We start from the raw sequence: 8,300 nt of genomic DNA, 5'->3' as shown, positions 1-8,300 counted from the left end.
TCAGTGAGGTAGTTTTGATATTTTAACCAGAGCAATTGTGTTGATTCGGCAGGTGCCCGGTGAATTCTCAAATAAAATGATGTGTTTCTTTCCTGAGGACGCGTGCATTTAGTTGAGGTAATGGATAAGAAAGGTGCAGCTTAAGTTATCGCCAGTTTACGAATAAATGTACGAATTCATTTTGTATTTGTTTGGACCATTTACGGGTTTGTTGTTATTCTTGTTGCTAATGCGGCAAGCATGAGTGAATGTGTATATGTATGCGCCTAGTTGTTTACGTTTAGTTGCTATAGTTGTTGACCATAGCAACAATGTGTAAACCTTTCCTGGTGGCCAAAATGCCGAGCTCCACTGTTGTGGTTACGGCCACCCTAACTATTTCAAATTACTACTTGCATATTGAATATATGTAATTATTTTTTTTTGTATTTAAATATGCACATACATATGTACAAATGTACTTAAAGTCATAAGTTTAGATTTTTCCGAATACTGGTTGAAAGCGACATTGCATTCATACATATTTTTGAACATCTCCGAAAGGGTTCAGTTCCACATTTAAAACTTTTTCATTCAATAATATATGTATGTACATATGTACAAGTATATTTCATAAATGTTAAGCTCAAGTTAAACAAAAATTTAACGAAACAAAGGATAAAAATCAGCTTTTACGAAACCAAAATACTTATTCACTCACGTCTACTAAATCATATTAAAAAGTTTATTTGGGGGTTATGTTCAGCTCTTTGTTATGGAGCACAGTAAGATGGTCTGCAAGCAATTTTTGCTGGGTTGCAACCGTAGTACACCACTGTAGACACTTGCTGGAAGCTGAGCCATTTGCGAGGCGAGTCAGGAGACATCTCTTCGGCTGGGCTGACGAGATCCAGCACCAAACACAACTACAACTTCTGAATCGGACAATATACAGACAGACATTAAACGACGTTCATCGGGAGTCTCTTACTACCTTCCCGAACTCCCTACCTTCGAATGTCGATCTAACCACCGGCTATAACAGACGGAGAGCTGCAGCTGCTCCGCGAGACCTGCGTAACTTTTTGACTCAATTGCGTTCTGGATATTGTTGCATTTTCTGATAGCCGTTGTATGGCCCAATCCTTTTTAAGGTTTCCGCAAAGGGAAACAAAAGAGTTGTTGGATTCGAAGTCATTGAACAGACACAGATTTCAGTTAAAATTTTATATTTATAAAAAGGTTTTCTTTAATTTGAGTCGAAATAATTGGGAATGTTAAATTATATCTTAGCAGTTTTCTGGGTGTGATACATAAGAGGATCGTTTGGAAAGCCTGTGCAAAGCCAGAGAGTTGGCACTATTGGCGCGTATCGAGGTTATGTTTAGTTAGTAGCATCTCTTGGAAGAACACACACACCGCGATCCCAGCCAGATCTGTCCATTTATTTTGTTTGTCATTAGTTTGAAACGAGGCAGTCGAGTGATATTCCTTTTCCATCATGATAACGCATCAGCTTACGTTCGGCAGTTGCGGTCGCAAAATTAATGAAAACAGAGTTCCAACTCGTTTCACATCCCCCCTGTTCTTCAGACTTGGCTCCTCGGACTACTATTTGTTCCAAAATTTGAAGAAATGGCTGGCAGGAAAAATATTTTATTCAAACGAGTTGGTGATTGCAGAAGCGAATGGCTATTTTTCAGACTTGGATAAATCCTATTATTCGGAAGGGATACTTATATATATATATGTATATATATAATTGGCGTTTACACCCTTTTTGGATGTTTGGCCGAGTTTCTCCTCCTATTTGTGGCGTGCGTCTTGATGTTGTTTCACAAATCGAGGGGTCATTTTGGTTTTTCCTGCACGGAGATTCCAACCTTTCCGAATGGTAGTCACGCACCAACCCATTCGGCTACGGCAGCCGCCAGGGTTAGTTACAGATTTTTAGTTTGCGATCCTTCAAAAGTTTTCATTAAAGCACAAATACAAGGCAAGAATATTTCATAGTGTTAGTATGAATGAGAAGTTAGCGCATGAAATAAAATCAGAAAATCTGTAAACGACTAAAAATGAAAAGAAGATTCTAAGATTAGGCGGAATCGACTGACTTAAATGTTTCTAAATTGTATAGACGAGTAGTAAGAGATACATTTAAAATCCCTGAAAGTTGCATCTGGGTATCTGAAGCGTTTTTAATGGACTTCAATAAATATAGCATATTTTATGGTTTCTGGATTTGGCTCTGTACTCCTGCCATATATAAATAAGAATTTGTATATGAAATATAATCCTAACCTAAGTATGCGAAACTCCCTAAATTAATGTACCAGTGTGTATATAAGTATGTATATAAAGTCATAATGACGTCATTGATGGAATCGCTTTGATTTATGTACATACATACATCAACAATGCCTAGCAGTGATGCAATAGATTGCATATATTTGCATTTATACAAAATACATATATCTACACACATACATAATATGTACATGTGCAAAGAGAGAATCGGATTAGAGAGTGTAATACTCATGCCCAACTATTGCAAATATGTTTTGCCGAAATATTAAAACCACAAAAGAAATGGAAAAGAGCGAAATTAAAGTAAAGTTGAATATAAAGTTGAATGTATTATAAAATCTGCATGAATAGATATCAATATTTTTGCGTTTGAATTGAAAGTATGTATATGTATACCTATGTACATACTCGTATGTATGAATAAGCGTGTCAAATTCTCAGCTGGTTGTTTGACTACTTGGTGAACTCTGTGCTCGCATAGATGATCGTCTGTTTACTAGCTAATGTTGAGTTTCAAAGTACACAAGGGCTGGCCGAGAAAAAGTCGTAGAATATAGACAACTTATTCCACAGGATGATCTGAGCAATAATCTGAATAGAAGGAAAACGGTAATTTTAAGAATCTTCGTCTTCCTATTCTTATCGGCATGGTCTATACATTGTTTTTAAGTCACATGATTGGACAATCAAAAAACCAATCCACCCAACATATAATAATTAATATGTACTTCTATACATACAAATATAGACATATTAATCCTTTCATTACATTGAACTTTACTTTGGCTCTTCTAAAATACAAAAAAATAAAAAACAACAAATGATTAACTTTTGGTGCTAATCTATTCCATCTAACTGCGCCCCTTTACTATTTGCAAAATAAAACAAACTCACCAACGTACCAGAAATATTCTAAAATTAACGAAATATGCAAACATATTATTCGTACAAATTTGCATTATATTGAAAAAATTCAATTTAAACAAAACCTTTGAAAATAGGCGTTTCTCCAATAAAAGAAGAATAACTATGGTCATACAAAAAGGATATAACATTTTTATAGTTAAGTATCGCGGTTGGGAGAATACAGAAGGTTGCGCATATCGCGGTACCGCTAGTCGCTCTCAGTGAATTTGCCAGAAACTTTACTTCTTTGGTAGACGTCCTCTTCAGATCAAACTTGAATAAGGAGACACCAAGCACACATTTGTGTGTATATATGTGTATATGTATGTATTTCGCCTTATTAAACATTACAGTCGATCGCTGAAAAGGAAATAGGCAATGAATCTTCTACACGCACCAGTTCGGAAGTATCCGTATTTCTGCAGGGTCGTAAAATATGCCAATGCATATGGGAGTACACGCGGCTTTCCACCACCGAAACTTACCACACTGACAGAGGCGATTACGGAGACGGAAACAGAGAGAATATACACTTCGTGCGCCAGCTAGATAGCTGCGTGGTAGATAGGCACACAAACGACTCTCGATAAACAAGCGACCAGTTAAATTTCTTCTCACGTAACGTGAGCAAGCGGTTTCGGTGAAATATTGTGTGAAGTGTTTCTAATAGTCGTCTACTTTTTTCTCTTATTTTCTCAAGTATTCACAGTTTAATAAACCGAAAATTGGCAAATTTAAAGAAATGGTGTTTATTAAATAAAATAAGTGTTTAACATATGTATGTACACATATAAGAAGTAAGCAGACGTCGCGATAAAATTGCGAAAATTGTGAAAACAATTGCTTTGATTGTTTGTTGAGTTTTACACGAACGAGCATAGATGATTATTAGAATTATCACCACAATAATAGTGACGGCTATGGCAAAAGTGAATGCGAATGCTTTTGGCAACGGCTGTTTGCTTTTGGCAAATAAAAAATTTAAGAGAATTGATTGTGTTTAAATGAAAATTATATTCAGAAGTACATTAAAAGCGATTTTAGGAAAGTTCCTAAGATACCAACAACAACCCCCTGCAGCGTTAGAGTGTAAATTTCACAAATAGATTAATCTTAAAGTAAAGAAACAAAAGTTAAATAAGAGATGTGAGATAAAATACTATAAAAGTAGTAAGTTGATTAAATGGCAAAAACGAAGCCAATAAACAAAATATTTGCGTGAAGAAAATGTTATTATCTATTTCTTAATCTTTCCACTGTTCGCACAGACATATTCATGTGTTGTTTGAGCGGTATTGTGTGATTTAAACAAATATTCATGCAAAGAGTATTTGAAAAGTGCACAAAACTACAACAGGGCCGAAAAATAAAGCGAGATTAACATAGAATTAGATCGCCAATAAAATTTATAGTGATGGTTTAAAACAAAGTTCCACCAATTGTAAAATACAAACATACATAAATATTAGTGTTATAATAATGTACATGTAAATCTACCTGCATAAAGTTCCGTTTCTACGACGAAAAAACAACCTTACGCATTACACACGCACTTAATAAATATTATGTCGACGATGGCGATTTGTGAAAAATCGAATTAGGTAACGCTGAGGCCGACAGCAGAAAGCAGCTAACAGCTGCAGTGGAAGCGGTAGTACGTTGAGTGCAATATGAGGGAGTTGCTGATGGCATGCGATGGCAATACGGCATCAGCTGACTAAAATGAAAGGGGTAGGTGCGGTGCGAATTATTGGCTGAAGTACAATAATACCATATATAAATTACCTACCCTGCAGGAAAATTAGAAAAGCTCGAAAAAAATTAAGAACCAGGTTCAAGTTAAACTTTTTTATGCCTAAAAGCATAGACAGACGGTGGCGTTAATCGGGATTAACGCCTTAATTCGAAATTATCTCAGGAATTAAGTACAACTAAAGCGTAGCGGCAGGCTAATCACCTACCCTGTCAGAAAGCAAAATAGATTAACGAAACCAACGCAATACTGAGTCTTGTCGAGGCCCTATGCTCCCGAGTGGAGTGAGCAATGAAAAAAAGAAGCGTATTGACAACTATACATACTTCGATGGCAACAGTGCCGAAAAATGACAGTTAACACTTATTGTGAATAGAAAACAATTCAACTTTTATAGAGAAGAGCAAGAAAAACTGCATGCAGTGTTAGTTTGCACTAACACGATCGAAATTGCATTAATTGTTTTGATATTTCAGCGCAGTTTGAGAAACAGCAGTTAAATATTTTTTTTTAACAAATAATTATTTATTATAATTATATTTTTGGTTCAGCGCAACTAATACCCGTATTTGTCGCCTGCGATCTATGATAAAAGTATCCAATAAACAAATCAGCTGTTCACTAATACGTGTAACAACCGCCTGCCACACTACAATTTTAAGGGGACAGATACCTTTAAATGGCCATATTTTCCCTGATTTTCATTTAAAATGATGAAGTCCATATATTTTTTTCAAAATTGGCATACAGTTTATTTATACCTTAAAGTACAGGGTAGGCCATTTAAAGCGGGCCCATTTGTTTCTGAAAAAAAACATTGAAAAAAACATTTTTTTTTGTGTTGATATGAAAAATCATTTATTTTGATTCAAGGAGATTTGTTCCAGCTAGTTTTTGAAAATGATATCCTTCAAATGTTTGCCTCTGGCCTTGATGGCCAAATGTGTCCTTTTTTCGGCGTTTTCCATCGTTTTGGCCAATATTTCGGCCGGTATGGCGGCGATTTCGCGTCGGATATTGTTTTTAAGTTGAGTTAGAGTCCTTGGCTTGTTGATGTATACCTTGGATTTCAGATAACCCCACAAATAAAAGTCCGGTGGCGTCAAATCTGGTGATCTCGGTGGCCACGGAAAATCACCATTTTTCGAAATCAACCTTCCAGGGAACAATTTCTTCAAAAAATCGATTGTAGCGCGTGAAGTGTGGCATGTAGCCCCGTCCTGTTGGAACCAGTAGCCTTCCATGTCATTTTCTTCGATGATTGGCATAACAAAATCGCGTATCATGGCACGATAACGCTCTCCATTGATGGTGACAGAGGCTCCATTTTCATTTTCGAAAAAGAACGGTCCGATGACCATTCCCGCACAAACACCGCACCACACAGTCACTTTTTGATCGAAGAGAGGCTGTTCTTCAACTAATTGAGGATTTTCGGCAGCGTAGAAGCGACAATTTTGCTTGTTTACGCCTCCATTCAACTGAAAATGAGCCTCGTCTGACATGATGATTTTTTGCCAAAAGTCGGGTTCATTTCGAACGGTTTCGACGGCCCATTTGGCATAATCAAGCCGTTTCGGGTAATCAGCCGGGTTTAATTTTTGTGCCATTTGAATTTTGTACGGAAACATTTTCAAATCGATGCGAATTATGCGCCTGAGTGTTGTCCTGGCGATGCCTAATTCCTGAGAACGACGATAACTCGATGTTCGCGGAGCCTCCTCAACACTGGCTCGTACAGCCTCGATATTTTCAGCAGAACGTCGTGTACGTTGTCTGGATGCGTGGCTGGTATTGCTGAGACTACCGTGGTTAATAAATTTTGCGTATAAACGCTGTAAAGTGCTTTTGGATGGCGCACTTTTAACTTTATTTTTTTTTTTAAACGCACGTTGAGTTTTCACAATTGAGAAGTTATTTTGGATGTAAAGCTGAATTATTTCAGCGCGTTCTTTTGGAGTGTACTGCTCCATGGTAAAAATTGTCTTGGACTGACGCTTCCAACGCGCTATGTCATTAGTCGATCTGACGTTCCTGTCAAAAGTTATAGGGTTGCCAGATGGGCCCGCTTTAAATGGCCTACCCTGTAATATAAATTTTTTATTTTAATTATTTAAAATGGCGGATGTACACGCAATTCTTCCAGGACAACGTAACTATACCTCTCCCAGCCCTCGAACGCAAAGAATAGAGTCGTCACGGTTGACGATTTTTTGACATATTCTTAAAGGATTATATTAACATTTTATGAAAAAAAAATTTTTTTTCGAAATTTTACATTTATCTGTCCCCTTAATCAGAATTAACTTCGCGGGTAATCCCGATTATCGTCGCTGTCTGTCTAGGCTATAATACACGCAAAGCCTCTTGTGGCCCTTTGTTCTTCCCTGAAACCGTAGGAAAGAATAATAACAGGCTAAGCAACATATAAAGGAATTGCCAGTAATACGAAAGATTCGCCTTAATTTATTCTTACTCTTAACAAGTTCCGTTAAGTGATTTAGTTGTCTAATAATCGAATTTAAAAATTTTCTTTATTAGTTATCTAAGTATACGAGTATATCAAATTACTAGTTTTCAAAAATTGTGTTATATGAATGTGGTCGGGATTATGGATAAATTTTATCAATTTCAAGTTATCTTGCGTAATTAGTTGGCCATTAAGTTTCGTTCTCAGTTTCTACTCATGCTATCTACATACAAACAGCTGCATGGACAGGCAGACATTACTACAATGATTCTTATCATCACTCGAAAATTTTGACCTGGCTACATACATATGTATGTACTCGTATATACACCCTATATTCCAGAATAAATTGACTTTTTGCAAACAGAAACAAGCAATGTATATTTTGTGACAAATATTCTTTATTTTACATTTTACACGTTTTTCCAAGTTATGAAGCAAGCTATTTAAGCCCTTTTTAGGAATTTTTTTCAAGATGGTGATCACAGCGCTTTGAATGACTTCGATCGATTCATGACGCCTTCCTTTTACAGCCAAATGCAGTAACGCGAATAGAGGCAAGTTGCCAAATCAGGTCGATGCGGGATGCGGCAATCGGTGCAAATAAATAATTTGCTTTTGTCTGAAATTCACTCACAACTCTTGGTGATGAAATCAGTTTTTTGAGCGTCGTGTCAGCTGTTGTGATACAAATCTCGAATTGAGCTTACGAAGTCTTAGGGACTCGATTAAAATGCGCTGCACAGTTGTCTGAGGCATCTTCAATTTCGTTCAAATGATGATCAATTCAATTGATTTTAAAGGATTCCTAATTATTTTTAATAAAATCACAAAATTTTTTGGAAGGTTTTTGGGGTTAGTCCACTCTATGGACGACATGATCTT

At 36.5% G+C, this 8,300-nt stretch overlaps 1 protein-coding gene across 8 annotated transcripts in view; it reads left to right on the top strand.

The window, feature by feature from the left end:
• The first annotated feature begins 3,815 nt into the window (after window positions 1-3,815).
• Window positions 3,816-8,300, top strand: part of LOC129239665 (blood vessel epicardial substance) — a 54,620-nt gene continuing 50,135 nt past the window's right edge. For 2 of the 8 annotated variants that reach the window (XM_054875342.1, XM_054875341.1), the window contains exon 1: window positions 3,816-4,923. The gene's annotated coding sequence lies outside the window, so the exon portion shown is untranslated. The remainder of the gene's footprint in view (window positions 4,924-8,300) is intronic. The other 6 variants (XM_054875338.1, XM_054875337.1, XM_054875335.1 and 3 more) reach the window with 6 other exon arrangements.

Source organism: Anastrepha obliqua, chromosome 2, assembly GCF_027943255.1.
Source record: "Anastrepha obliqua isolate idAnaObli1 chromosome 2, idAnaObli1_1.0, whole genome shotgun sequence".
NCBI classification, from domain to species: Eukaryota; Metazoa; Arthropoda; class Insecta; order Diptera; family Tephritidae; genus Anastrepha; species Anastrepha obliqua.
This window is presented reverse-complemented; position numbering and strand designations above follow the sequence as displayed.